The 14,008-nt window shown below is 43.7% G+C and overlaps 1 pseudogene; it reads left to right on the forward strand.

The window, feature by feature from the left end:
- Positions 1–39: 39 nt before the first annotated feature.
- On the forward strand, positions 40–10,660 carry LOC102438363 (annotated as a pseudogene).
- Positions 10,661–14,008: the final 3,348 nt, after the last annotated feature.

The following is a 14,008-nucleotide window of genomic DNA, read 5'->3' on the forward strand; positions in this document are numbered from 1 at the left end:
GGATGTAAATTGATTAGGGCTGGGTCTCAGGGAGTCGTCATGGCGGAGCAAATAGCACTGGCTGCGTCTCCGCGGCCCCTCCCCTCTCCGGGACACCGGGGCTTCGCGTCACCCAGTGCCGGCGAGCAGCTGTGCGACAGAGCCTCCCTCGCTTTCTGACAGCTGCAAGGCCGTGCCGCCTCTCCCCGTAGGGTCTGGTGCCTCATGATCCCGTCCAAACCAGCTCAGTGGATTTGAGAGTTTGCAAAAGCACAGGCATTTCTTCTTGTGTCACCGGCACATCTTGGATGGGGATGTAAATTGAGTAGGGCGGGATCTCAGGGAGTTGCCAGTGCGGAGCAAGATAGCATTGGCAGCGTCTCTGCGCCCCTCGCCTCTCTGGGACACCGGGGCTTCGCGTCCCCCAGTGCCAGCGAGTAGCCATGCGTCAGAGCCTCCCTCGCTTTCTGACCGCTGGAAGGCCGTGCTGTCTCTCCCCGTGGGGCCTGGGGCCTCAGAGACCCGCCCCGAGCAAGCCCAGAGGATTCGAGGGTTCGTAACCGCTTCCGATTGAAAAAAAACCGCAAATCTAGTTGCAGCCCGCCTGGCCTGTGACTGCGTACCTCTGGTTTTGGTGCCTCCGTAGCTCCCACTCAGTCTTACTGTGCTTCTTTCTTTTCTTCCAGTTGTAGATCTCCCACTGGGCCAACTTCCCCATGGTTCTGAGTGGTGGTTGTTTGCCTCATAGTTGGTAGTTTCAATGATGCTGTGAGAGAGCAGCACGCACAGGTCCACTCCCTACGCCGCCATCTTGATTCTCTATATCAGATTTTCTTGTACCTGATATTGTCCCAATACTATTGCCCAAATACTTTTATATACTATGTGTGTGTGTATCTTTATAATTTCTCTCTCATTTGATATAATTATCACCACTTTATTATAGACTAGAGGCCCGGTGCACAAAAATTTGTGCACTCGGGGGGGAAGAGGGGGTCCCTCAGCCCAGCCTGTGCCCTCTCGCAGTCTGGGACCCCTCGGGAGATAACGACCTGCTGGCTTAGGCCTGCTCCTGAGTGGCAGAGGGCAGGCCCAATCCCTAGGTGCAGCCCCTGGTCGGGCTCAGAGCAGGGCTGATTGGGGAGTTGGGGCGCCACCCCCTGTCATGCACAGAGCAGGGCGGATCGGGAGGTTGCAATGCCACCCTCAGTCACGCTCAGGGTAGGGCTGATTGGGGGGTTGGGGCACCGCCCCCTGTCACACTCAAGGCAGGTTCAATGGGGAGGTTGCGGCGCCACCCCCTGTGATGCACAGAGCAGGGCCAATCAGGAGGTTGGGGCGCTGCCCCCTGTCACTCACAGAGCAGGGCCAATCAGGGGGTTGGGGCACTGCCCCCCCCATCACGCACAGAGCAGGGCCCATCAGGGGGTTGGGGAGCTCCCCCTCTCATGCACAGAGCAAGGCCCATCAGGAGGTTGGGGAGCTCCCCCCTGTCACGCACAGAGCAGGGCCGATAGGGGAGTTAGGGCACTGCCCCCTGTCACACACAGAGCAGGGTGGATCAGGGGGTTGGGGCGCCGCCCTCTATCACCCACAGAGCAGGGCCGATCAGGGGGTTGGGGCGCCACCACTGTCACACTCAGGGCAGGCCCGATGGGGAGGTTATGGCTCTACCCCGTCACACACAGAGCAGGGCCCGTGGGCGGGGGGAGGGGGGTTGGGGCACCACCCCCTGTCACACACAGAGCAGGGCCGATCAGGGGGTTGGGACGCCACACCCTGTCACACACAGAGCAGGGCCCGTGGGCGGGGGGGAGGGGGGTTGGGGCACCACACCCTGTCACACACAGAGCCGCAGGGCGGAATCAGGGGGTTTGGGCACTGCCCCCTGTCACGCTGATCTGGTGCCAGGAGGCCTCACGGCTCCGCTGATCCCGGTGCTGGGAGGCATATTACCCTTTTACTATATAGGATAGAGGCCTGGGGCTGGCTGGTTTGCCCTGAAGGGTGTCCTGGATCAGGGTGGGGGTCCCCACTGGGGTGCCTGGCCAGCCTGGGTGAGGGGATGATGGCTGTTTGCAGCTGGTCACACACCCTTCAGGGTCGGGGTCCCCACTGGGGTGCCTGGCCAGTCTGGGTGAGGGGCTGAGGGCTGCTTTCAGGCTGGCGGTTTTGACTGCTTTCAGGCTGGCGGGAAGCTCCCAACCACTCCTTTTTTTCTTTTTTTTTTTTCTTCTGGGTCAGCTTTAGCTCTGGCTCTAGCTCTGAGGCTTCCCCTGCTGGTTTGTTTGCCGTTCTATAATCGAAACAATGTATAACTTCAGCTCTGAGATCCCAGCCGGCTATATTTGTTAGAATGTTTCAAACTGCCAGCTCAGGCGGGGAACGTTGGAGTCTGCAGTCACTGGAGCAAGGAAGCCTCACGTTCGCTTCCAGCTGCCTGGCTGCCGGCCGCCATCTTGGCTGACAGTTAATTTGCATAAGGATACGCTGATTAGCCAATCAGAAGGGTAGCGGTCGTACGCCAATTACCATTTTTCTCTTTTATTAGTGTAGATGAGATAAATAAAACTTAGAGATATTAAGTAACTTGCCTAGGTCTAGGGTTGCCAGATTTAATGAATAAAAATACAGAATTCCCAGTTAAAACTGAATTTCAGATATACAAAGAATAATTTTTTGTTAATCCTCACCTGAGTATATATATTTTACATTGATTTTTAGAGAGAGTGGATTAGAGAGAGTGGAAGGGAGGGAGAGATGGGTAGAGAGAGATGGGGAGAGAGAGAGAGAGAGAGAGAGAGAGAGAGAAACATCAGTGTGAGAGAGACACATTGATTAGTAGCCTTCTCCATGCACCCTGACCGCAGCTGGGGATTGAACCTGCACCGTGACTGGGAATCAAACACAAGACCCTTAGGTGTGTGGGCTGATTCTCTATCCACTGAGGCACCAGCCAGGGTGAATATTATTTTTTTAGGTACAGGTATATACTTGGCACATTCTTGTAACTAAACAATTATCCATTGGTGAACTAACATTTAAATTTAACTGGGTGTCCTATATTATCCAGCTACCCTATTTAGATCACACAGCTAAGTAAATGGTGGTCCTGTTATTATTTTAAATAGCTAGTTATTAATATTAATAATGGGAAGAGAGCAAAGGAAAGGCCAGACATTATAAGCATGGTCATCAGGAAGCTACAGCTTCACACTCCCCACAGTAAACCACCAGTTCATTCCCTGAACATCACAGGGGAAAAGAGTCCAACAAAGGTGGAAACTGGAGTATTTGCAGTGAAGTTGGGTGAGGTAGGGAAGGTACTTGCCTGTCAGTCTAACATGGCAAAGGATAATTGGCTAGAGGGGTTGAGCCACAGCAAACATACAAAATCCTGAAGGGTTAATTGGTTAAGCTCCCAGTTATAATTCCCACACAAAGAGTTATTTCCTGTGCTCCTACTCCCCTGCTCCATGATGCCTACTTACTCATGTGCCTCCATAACCATGTGTCCTTAAGCAGCCGCATGGCGCATGGACATGCGGACCCCACAGGCAATGGGTTGCAGCTGGGAGCGCAAGCTCAGCTGGCCAGATTCTGGACTGGACTGGACTTTAATATGGAGCAGAGACTTTGGGAAGTGGCCTTAATCCTAGCCCTGATGAAGACCAGTTTGGACTTTTTCCATATGAGACAGAGAGAGATGGGACCGTGGAAGGGAAACCCCTTAATTTTACATCATCAATAAAGCTTTCCACAAAGTTCCATCCCCTATGGGGGCCTCAGGAAATTCTTTCCCTAGTCTCACTTCAAGAGTTCCACTTCCACCAGTAATAGGTGGGAACACAGAGGGCACCCCACTGACAACAGTCCCAGAATTTGAAATCAGGTCTATAGGATCTGTATACACTCTGTCCTCAAAACTCCATGGTCTCTTTTCAGAGAAGAAAAAAATGGCAGCTTAATGCTTTCTTTACACTGTTAAATCTCAGGATTGTTTCCTACAGCTTCGGCTTGATTTATTCCCAGTATCAAATGCTGAAATCTACTGTTGCTGGCTCCCTATATGGTTCTTATGGACCCAATAGAATAACTCCTGCCAAAGACATGAAGCATGTAGTCATCTCTGTTTCTGTGGTTGTATTTATTATTCCCGCAATGTTAAAAGCCTCCAAATTCTTTTGGCATTTCTCCTAACTCAACACTCTGCTTCCCATTGCTTACTCAATTTGCATTTTACAAGCCTCTCAACTTCCCCCACCAATCACATATTCTGGGCCAGTAGCTTTTCAAGCTGCTTTTCCAGAAAGTGGTTTCCTTGAAAGAGAAAATATTTTATTTGTAAAATATAAAAGGATATTTTGGGCAAGATGAAACTGAGTAAAACATATATGATATATTCTATTTTCACCATTGGTTTTGGAATCTATAACAATAAAAGGGTAATATGCTAATTAGACCAGATGTCTTCCTGACGTCCTTCCTGACAAAGCCGGGGCCAGAGGGAAGCCAGTGGTCCCGGGTACCTGCAGGCAGCCCAAGGGAAGCCAGCACGGGTCCCGGGTGCCTGCTGTGGCCCAAGGGAAGCCACCCTGGGTCCCAGGTGCTGGAGGGAAGCCAGTGCCAGCAGCCTGGGTCCTGGGTGCCAGAGGGAAGCCGGTGCTGGCAGCTGGGGGAAGGAAGGTCTACTCTTGCATGAATGTTTGTGCATCGGGCCTCTAGTCTATATATATAAAAAGCCAGCTACCTTATGACCAGAGACCAGAACACCACAGCCCCTTGCCCAGGCTGGCCCCACCCCCTAGGGAGCAGTTAGGGGTGCCCCTAGACAACACTATAGGGTGCGAGTTGATGGGGAAAGTAGAAGAAATAGAGGGGAAGGTCTTAAGGGTCTGCAGGGTTGGGGTGGTCGGCCTGGAGTAGGTTTGGAGTGTGCTGGGGAAGGAAGAGGAAGGTCCGATTGGAAAACGGCTCAGCACAGTACCTTTCTCATCGCGAACCAGGACGGCGCCAGCTGTGGACTGAATGGGCAGTTGTTTCATGAGTGCGCTTGGGACCGACATGTTCATGGCAGCGGCAGTACTCCCAAAACTTCACTGATTCCAAATAGTAAACAGCTATCAACGTCAAAGAACAGAAAAATCCTCTCCAACTACAGGCCCTGGACTTGCAACAGGACTGAAGGAAACACCATTTAAGAAGGAGCTAAAAAAAAACAGAAGTATGCGATCAGAGGATTGCGGGATTGTGGAGGACGCCTGGGTGCCTACAGCTGGAATGTGAGCCTGTTATTGCGCATGTACATAATCAGCCCTATAGTCCTCAGTCTTGCGGTATTTGGACGTGACTTCTGGCAGGAAATTATTTCTATTGATGTTTGCTGTTCCCTTGCGGCGAGGAAGATCAGAATGAAAGGTTTTGTTTGTTACCTTGGTTTGAAGTGGAGGACAAGACCCGCAAGTACGACCAGCTCTACGAGGAGTACACACGCACCTCTCAGGAACTGCAGATAAAGCGCACCACAATTGAAGCCTTCAGTGAAACTATCAAGATTTTTGAAGAGCAGGGCCAGACTCAAGAGAAGTGCAGCAAGGAGTATCTGGAGCGCTTCCAGTGTGAGGTTAATGAAAAAGAGATGCAGAGGATCCTGCTCAACTCAGAAGGCTCAAGTCTCGCATCTCTGAGATACATGAGAGGCGCATGAAGCTGGAACAGGAGCTGTGGACACAGGCCTTGGACAACCGGGAGATTGATAAGCGTATGAACAGCCTGAAGCCAGACCTCATGCAGCTGCGCAAGATCCGAGAACAGTACCTGGTATGGCTCACCCAGAAAGGTGCCCAGCAGAAGAAAATAAAAAATGAGCCTGAAGACCAGTATGCACTGATGGAGGATGAGCATGACCTCCCCCACCATGAGGAATGAACCTGGTATGTGGGCAAGATCAACCGCACACAGGCTGAGGAAATGCTGAAGGCAAGCGGGATGGTACCTTCCTCTTTTGTGACTGCAGCCAGCGGGGCTGCTATGACGGAGCTACCAAGCACTGTCATCTACCACAGGGCCACTGGCTTGGGTTCTGTGGAGCCTTACAACTTGTATGGGTCTCTGAAGGAGCTGGTGCTGCATTACCAGCACACCTCCCTCGTGCAACACAACAATGCACTTACCATCACACTGGCACATCCCATGGGAGCCTGGCCCCCCCTCAGCCTGCTGACTCATACAGAGCAGGACTCCATCTTTCTGTCTGTCTGTCTTCTTTGTGAATCTTTCTCTGTCTCTATCTCTGTCTTTCTTTCTCTGAGTCTCTCTCGTCCTGTCACTCTTTCTATCCCCATCTCTGTCCTCTCTGTCTCTCTTAGTCTCTATACTTCTAAGTCTCTGTTAAAGGAGCATAACTCCTCCACCCCATACCCCCTTTCCCCATGGGCACTGCCCTAGCCTGGCTCTGGCTGCCCCCACCAGTTCCTACAGTTCCCCCAAGCTCCCCCTGCCTGTACCTGCCATGTTTACAAAGGCCCCTGGGGTGCTCAGCCCCAGCCTGGTGCCCTGATTTTTAAGCCATAGACCTGGGGTCAGGGCAGGAAGAAGGCAGGAAGGAACTTCGCTGGGCCACTTCCAAGAACCTCCGCTGTGACATTTGGGGCCAGGCAGGTCCCTCCCCACAGACCCAACTTCCCCTCCAAACCCTGAAGTGAAACCCGCACCGGTTACCCCCACTTGGAGCTGCTGCCCAGAAGCCCTCCTCCCCAAAAAGCAAAATTATTAAAAATAACTTCAAGAGCTGGGTCCTATCTGACCCCAGGCTTCCCGGGAACCGAGGCTGCTGCAGGTACTGTTGGGCCAGCCGAGATGCACTGCTGTCCACAGCACCTCCGCTCAATGCAGTTTCAAGGCTTCTCCTTGATCATGCTGGGTTCTGATTTTGTTTTGACTGTAAACCCATTTTCTCCTCTTTTGGGACAAGAACCTCGGTTTTCTATGCTGCCATGGATCCCCCCTCCTGCCTGCCCAGCTAAGCTGGCAGGTAGGTTTTGTATGGTACGTTGATACTGATGTGGATATAAAACATTGAACTCAAAAATAAAAAATAAAAGGAAAATGGGACAGTGACGAATAAGAAACTTGCAGTTTGTCCAGACTGTTGAGAGCTCAGAATTAGAGTTTAATTGGGATAGAAATCCTGCTAATAGCACCTGATGCCTGAAATCTGAGCACTCTACTTTTAGGTTTTCCAGTTCAAGTTTTTGGAGACTCTCCTATTAAAACATCCCTGGTTGGAAAGTGTTTGTATAGAAGCCCATAAGTATTAAGTATTTGCTGTGTTTACCATGCTTACCTCTCTGTGAGGAATATGGAGTAATGTTAATGCCTCATGTTCTCAAGAAGCTTGACTTTTAAAATAAAAAATAAAGAAGAAATATAAATATTAAAAATAAAAAAAGAAGAAGCTTGAGTTTTAGGGACAAAATCAGGCAGCCAGGCGAGCGCTTAGGGGCAATCAGACAGGAAGGCAGAGCCATTAGGAGCCAGTGGTCCCGGATTTTGAGAGGGTGCAGGCCGGGCTGAGGGACCTGCGCCCCCGCCCCTGCACAAATTTCATGCACCGGGCCTCTAGTAAAATATAAACAGATGCAATCATTTTATTGGTATTAACTTTGTCTCCTGGGACTAAATTGTAAAGAATTAAACTTTTGGTGCCCCCTCTTTTCATGTGTGTTATAAAGATAAAATCCATAATAAATAAGGAAAGAGAAAGTTCAGAAATCAGGAAGTTAATAAAATAAAGGCAAAGGTTTTCCTTGGAAACTGTATTAATTTTTTTTTGGGGGGGGGATTTTAAAAAGGGGACAAAAAACCCCACTAAATTTTAGGAAGCATACTTATAGACAGCTTTGTTTTTTAGTCTGATAAAGGCAATGTTAAAGATACACTTAGCGAAGGCCAGGCAATTGTTGAGAATACTTTTTTTTACTATATGCTTGGAAATTTTCTAATTGTGGGATACTTAAAAAATTTTCATCAAAGAAAGAAAAAACAGATTTAAACGATACATACAAGGTATAAACATATAGCATATTTCTATATGCAAATGCTTCAATAACAATCCTAGTTTTATTGTGCAGCAATATAACAATGTGACAAAGTTACTGAAATAAACTAGGCATTTTGAAATACCAAAGTGTTATGTATTTTAATTGGATAAGAAAAAAATTAAGAATGGAAATCCTGAAGTGACTTAATAAGTAGAATAGATATAGCTATCTGGAATGTTTTAAAGGAAGTAGTAAAATTAAAAGTTAACTTTAAAAATAAGGAAATCCCTGGGCTAAAGGAGAAGAATGACATCCAATATATCAGAGGTGAGACAATGGTGGAACAATTTACTATGGAACTAGGCCAATGCTACAAGTCAGGATTTTGTTTGTATGGTTTTCTGAAGAGCTGGTTTATCAGTACAACACAAAAATTACTGTTATAATTTAAAATTAGTTTCCAAATATGATTATAGAAAATATGTTTTGGTATGTTTTATCAAAGAGTATCCTAAGTATCTTCTTAAATTATTTCTTACTTACTAGGTCAAAAGTCAAAAACATAGTTCCCTCAGTAAAACTCTACCTTTATTAATTAGTTTCTGAGGGAAATATCTCTAAATTTTCTTGTTAGCTTTTTTTTCTTTTTTTTTAATGTATTTTATTGATTTTTTACAGAGAGGAAGGGAGAGGGATAGAGAGTTAGAAACATCAATGAGAGAGAAACATCGATCAGCTGCCTCCTGCACACTCCCTACTGAGGATGTGCCCACAACCAAGGTACATGCCCTTGACCAGAATCGAACCTGGGACCCTTCAGTCCGCAGGCCGACACTCTATCCACTGAGCCAAACCGGTTAGGGCTCTTGTTAGCTTTTGATGCATTTCATTTTTTAAAGATAATGATAAGGCCAATATTTCTTATGCAAAGGAGAAATAAAGCTGCTATCTATTTAATGGAAAGACAGCTGTCAAATGAAGAAAACATGAAACCATGGGAAAAAGAGCACAAACTTGTCTGAAAAAAAAAGATACTTTCTAATTTTAAAGAATGGATTATTTTTCTTTTGTTACATATTTAAGTGTTAATTTATGTAAAATTTTAATTTATGTAAAAAATGTATGTATGTTTGCCCAGGTGCTTTGAATATAATTATAGAAAATGTTTATTAGATTAAGAATAATTGGATGACAAAATACAAAGTGTTAGCATTTTAAATTGTATTTAAAATGTATACCTCAAATTTTGGGATAAGTAAAAAAAACAGAGAGTAAAATGGCTTGTCACAGTGCTCCTTCCTCAGTATTCACTTGCTTGAATAAATATCCTAAATGAATATAACATATAAAGCAAAATATTGCATTTGCTAAAATAAATGCACATTTAAATGTGCACAGCTACAGATGGCTACAGCTCTTAGAGAAATAAATAGGGCTCAGTCTAAAATGAATGTAAGACATTGAAAGAAGCATAAAACCGTTTTATGGAACATGATAAAATGAAAACTGATTGACAGGTAATGAACTATAAAATCTACATTGAAATGAAAATTACACAGAAAAAGAATAGCACATGGCCTTATTCCTATAGTCTTAGGGTTGAAAAATTGAAAATTTTCTAAACCACCAGCTCACAAAAATTAAGCAAATTAAAAACTGATGAAAAATCTATGTGCTATGATTGCTATGATTGAATTAGCCAGTTGCTAAGATAGAAAAGTGCAATGCAATTTAACTTTGTGATATCAGAATGATCTTCCGACTCATATTAGATTGAATTGGCAGTTGAAAATGAGATGTTTCCTGCATATACGTGTGCTTATTTATCCACCCTTATGTTTCTAGATAATTCTTCCTCTACCAGAGGATTAAAACATATGTTAGAGATCTAAATTCTGCATCTTAGCCTATCAGCATACCCAGGTAGACTTTATTTTGGTAGTTTACAATTTAATAGTCTGAATTGTGTAGCCATAACTAGTAAACATTTCGTTTTATTGCTAATTTTATGTAACTGTTCTGCATAAAATTTAAACTGCCTCACTCATGGAAAGTATGTCTTTATACATTAACTCCCTATCTTTTTTTTTTACCTGCCTAAGGAATGTGGTAGAAAAAAAATCTGCACTTTACCTCTTACATTAAAAAACTAACTAAAACTAGTTGTATAAATGAAATGAAAAGCAATAACAGTGAAGTTATAAGGATATGCCACAAGCTTACTTACAAGAGGATGCATGCACACATGAATCAGCTATCATTTATTGAAAACCTATTATTAAAAAATAAAATAAACAACCCATTATTTGTCAGGTTCTACTCTAGAAATTGTATGTACATTAAAATTGTTTAATTTCATACTGGACTCTAATAAGATATGTAATGCTATTTCTGCTAATCACTTATGACAAGGCTAGGGCACAAAGACATGAAGAAAGTTTGCCAAATTTGTACAGGTAGTATATGGCCATAACCTATTCCAAATTCAGTAGCCTTACTCCCAAAGATGTTTTCTTAACCTTTACAAGCCAAGTTGTTGTTGTTTTTCTTAACAGGTATATATTTTAATTATACCCAAACTGGATTTACAGCTAAATTATAGAGCAATCAACCTGAATACCCAAATGAAGGCTAGCTGAACTGAAATATTATAACCAAGGATTTGCAGAAGAAGCCACATAGGGACTGGTAAGAAGGGTAGAGAAGTGGAAAGGGCTATCACCAGCACTCAGGTGTGGTAGCAAAGAGCTAGAGGAATATCTTGGCTGCAAAACTCCCTACCCCCCTGGAGCATGGGGTCTCAAACACACCCAGAAATCCCCATCTTAGAGCAACAGAGATAGGAAGAGGAGCCCACATAGCATCTGGTGATGAAAATCAGCGGGGATTCAGCACACCTGGGAGACCCAGATGCCACTTTCCCAGGGAGGAGCACTTTGCTTGTGGAAAGGGGTTCACAATGCCGTGTGCAGGTGTTATGTTTTATTGAGTTGTACACTTGAAACCTCTATGGTTTTGTGAACCAATGTCACCCCAATAAATTCAATTAAAATAAAAATCTGTAGCTCCACTTATACTCTAAAGAACAGATGCTGAATCCTGAAAACCTATTTAAATCTATTGGCTTCAAGTGGGTCTATAATCCTCTGAAAAAAATATGTGCACATATTTGTGCAAATATGTATATTTGGTTTGGACACTAAAACCAATTTGGAGTGTGTAACTCAATTCTTCTCTTAAACTTGTATAATCCTAGAGCTGTCAAGATGACGTGGATTAATATGGAAAGAGGGAGCAGCGATAAAGCTAGATTGTGTCATGGTTAAAAAAACATATTTGAGAGGGAGGCTAGCAAATCTGAATATGGCCTATGGCCACTTAGAACCTGTGCAAATGTGGACAATTTTCCTTAACTTCTCTGTAGCCCCAGGTTTGTCATTAGATAATTGGTTACAATTGCAATATGGATCTTATTAGGTAACCTGTAAACAATTTTGATATACATAAAGTGTGTAAAATTATAAAATTTCACTGTGAATCCTATATCTTTATCAGTTACTCTGTGAACCTTGGAAAAGCCAAGTAATTTATTCTAAAACTCAGGCCACATGTGTTAAAATAATGACTATTTTAGTCATCTGTGGCAGAGTAACAAACCACCCTAAACTTAGTGGCTTAAAAAATAAAGATGTATTTTGCTATTTTGTCAGGGTTCAGTAAGAACAGCCTATCTCTGCTCCACAGGACATCACCTGCTGGGGGTGACTCAATGGCTTGGCCTGAAAGCATTTGAAGGCTTCTCCCTTCTCATGCCTGGAAGTTCGTATTGATTGTCACCAGGAGTCCACTGGGCTTTCAACCAGAATGCGTACATGTAGCATCTCCCTGTGGCTACTAGACCTCAGCACTATTGCTAGGATCCAAAAGTAAGCACCTAGGAAAAAAAACAGGCAGATTCTATATCATTTTTATGACCTAATGTCAGAAATTACAGTGTCGCATCTGTCATAATCACAAGCACACCCAAATTCAAGAGGAAGGAACATGAAACCCACTTCTCAGTGAGAAGAGTGTCAAAACCACAATGTAAGAGCACTGAGGTGGCGTTATTATTGCAGCAATTTTTGAAAGATACAGTCTAACCACAGCTATTTAACAGGTAAGGATATTGCCAGAGTGGGACAATGTGTCTGAAAATGGGTTGCGATATCTTAATTTCAGTAATCAAAGTCAATCATATGTGGGTGAGAACATGGTAAGCACTATTATATAGTTATATGTTATCATTATTATCCAGCATACAAAAAATGTTAGATTAACAGATATGCTTGAAACTTTTGCTAAATCTTTAAATTTTTCTAGAGCTCAGATTGAAAATATTGCAAAATTTTAAAAGAAGGGCACAAGTATGATGGAGTTTAGAATATTAAAAATATTTAGAGCTTGAAGGTTAGGGTATTTTAAAAATTAGCTGCAGTATACATTCTAGATTGGTTTAATTAATATATTGAATGTTAGAAACCTTTGATCACCAATATCAGAATTTCAACAGCCACAGTGGAAGCCCAGAGACAGAAAGAAATGTATTTCCCCATGCAGAGTGAAAATAACTTTCAAACCATATGGAGGAAAAATGATCCTTTAGGAATAAAGACTAGCTAAAACTGAGCCTTCCTAAAGAACTTTCTAAGAGATATACTTCAGGAAGGAGAAAAGGGATCCAAAATTGGAAAAAATGATATTAAAGATACTAAAATATACGTGGATATATCTAATTTTTTAAAATAATCAATAATAAAATTACACCTAATCTGTGAGTTGAAAACAATGACAGAGCCCTGGCAGGTATTGCTCAGTAATTAGAGTGTGGGTCCATGCACCAAAGGGTCACAGGTTCAATAGCCGAGCCAGGGTATGTACCAGGGTTGCAGGTTTGATGCCTGGCCCTGATCAGGATGCATGTAGTGAAGCAACCAACTGATGTGTCTCTCTCATGTCACTGTCTCTCTCTCTCTCTCTCTCTCTCTCTCTCTCTCTCTCTCTCTCTTTTTCTCTGTTTCTTTGTCTCTCTCTCTGTCCCCTCCCTCTCTCCTTTTCAATCTCTCTAAAAATCAATGGAAAAAATATCCTTGGGTGGGGGTTAATAAAAAAAAATTACAGAATTAAAATATTTGTATATAGTAGCATAAAAGTATTGCTTTATGGAAGGGTAAAACTTTTCATATGCTTTAAACAGGTATAGGCAAACTTATGCAGCAAAGAGCCAGATAGCATTGTTTTATGAATTCTGCATAATTTTTACTTCAAAACCTGAGGAGGACTGTACAATGAATGACTAAAATTCAAAACACTGACAACACCAAATGCTGGTGAGAATTCAGAACAACAGGAAATCACATTCATTGCTGGTGCCAAAGCAAAATGGTACAGTCACTTTGGAAGAAAATTTTACTGTTTTCTGTAAAACTCAACACACTATCATCATATGATCCAGCAATTGTGCTCCTAGTACCTTATTCAAATAAGTTGAAAATTCATGTCCACACAAGCAATACCTACACATGAATGCAAATTTATTACTATTGCTAAAACTGCACAGCAACCAAAAATATCCTTCATTAGGTGAAAGGATCTATAATAATAAAAGTGTAATATGCTAATTAGACCAGATGTCCTTCCAGACAACCTCTGGACGAAGCCGGGGCTATGAGGGAAGCCTGGGTCCCGGGTGCCAGTGGGAAGCTGGTGCCAGCAGCTGGGGGAAGAAAGGCCTACTCTTGCATGAATTTCATGCATTGGGCCTCTAATAAATAAATAAAAATTCAGAAAATGGAATATTATTCAAGTGCTTAAAGTAAATAAGCTGTCAAGCCACAAAAACACAAAAAAGCATGGAGGAACTTTTTAAAAAATTCTTTATTGTTTAAAGTATTACATATACTCCCTGGCCACCTCCACCCCCAGCACATGCCCTCACCCCCCTAGTG

This window comes from Myotis lucifugus, unplaced genomic scaffold (genome assembly GCF_000147115.1).
Source record: "Myotis lucifugus unplaced genomic scaffold, Myoluc2.0 scaffold_9, whole genome shotgun sequence".
Taxonomy (NCBI): Eukaryota; Metazoa; Chordata; class Mammalia; order Chiroptera; family Vespertilionidae; genus Myotis; species Myotis lucifugus.